This window comes from Camellia sinensis, chromosome 9 (assembly GCF_055761805.1).
Source record: "Camellia sinensis isolate YWXY chromosome 9, ASM5576180v1, whole genome shotgun sequence".
NCBI lineage: Eukaryota > Viridiplantae > Streptophyta > Magnoliopsida > Ericales > Theaceae > Camellia > Camellia sinensis.
Genome location: NC_138969.1, coordinates 188652242 through 188653460, shown reverse-complemented (window position 1 = coordinate 188653460; position 1219 = coordinate 188652242). Strand labels below are relative to the sequence as shown.

Genomic DNA, 1219 nt, shown 5'->3' with positions numbered 1-1219 from the left:
TTTCTTGAGAGCGATATTTGGGATGGAAGCTTTCAGAATCAACACCCTTATTCCAGAGACGAATCTTATTACCTGAAAATAAACAAAGAATTAACATGGATATGAGCTGCTATTTTCAGAGAAACATTTGTAAAAAAATAAAATAAAAATTCAAGCAGAAGCATAAATGTCAAATTCTGTTATGTGATCAATGTGAAATTTTAGAGAGTTATCTATTGGGCGATGTTTATTTACCTGCTGTTACCCTAGCTGCATCAAGCTCCTTTGCAAGGGTAGCTGATGGAACCAGTACACATTGATATAGTGTCAAAACTGACTTCTGTTTTTTTGTTTTTTTATTTATTTTTTAAAGAAAAGGGAATCCAACAACAAGATAAAGGAAAATGATATACAATAGCACTACTCTAAGATAAGTAGAAGTATCTCAAATTCAAAAATAACTACATTCTATTCTTAAGTTTAAAAGCTAATCTCATACAGGCCTTGCTAGTCTCACAGCATGTTATGTAACTTAATTATACTTGACCCTCCAAACTTCTCATGTTTTACTCATAAGTTTTGCTAAGACTTCAAATATCACTCATAAATTCATCTACAATGACGTGTGACAGTGACTGTTGTTTGATTCTTGAACAAATCAATAATTAATCTGTAACCATCCGCATCATTTAGGTTAAACTTAGGAATGAGATTTTAGGGATCTCAATCTTTTAAGGATTGAAAGAAAGCCATACCTTAGTCTTATTCACATTTCTTGAGAGCGATATTTGGGATGGAAGCTTTCGGAATCAACACCCTTATTCCAGAGACAAATCTTGTTACCTGAAAATAAACAAAGAAGTAACATGGATATGAGCTACTATTTTTAAAGAAACATTTGAAAAAAATAAAATAAAAATTCAAGCAGAAGCATAAATGTCAAATTCTGTTATGTGATCAATATGAAATTTCAGAGAATTATCTATTGGGCGATGTTCATTTACCTGCTGTTACCCTAGCTGCTTCAAGCTCCTTTGCAAGGGCAGCTGATGAAACCAGTGTAAGATCAGCTGCCCTATGAAGAAACTCTGTTAAGAAAAGAACAAAACTTTCATTTATTAGTTCACAAACACGAAAAGTCAGAATCCATGTGAAATTGAGGCTAGAAACAAAAGTTCACGTACTTATGACCCACCACATAGGTTTGACCAGCTAACTAAAGGTGTATCTTGGTATGTAT

At 33.0% G+C, this 1219-nt stretch overlaps 1 long non-coding RNA gene across 1 annotated transcript; it reads right to left on the bottom strand.

Annotated features, from left to right (window-relative positions):
• Window positions 1-734: 734 nt before the first annotated feature.
• LOC145798903 (uncharacterized) lies at window positions 735-1219 on the bottom strand. Its single transcript, XR_014340766.1, has 3 exons — window positions 1164-1219; window positions 984-1067; window positions 735-822 (listed from the first exon to the last, which is right to left on the bottom strand). It is a non-coding gene; the product is annotated as an uncharacterized LOC145798903 (long non-coding RNA).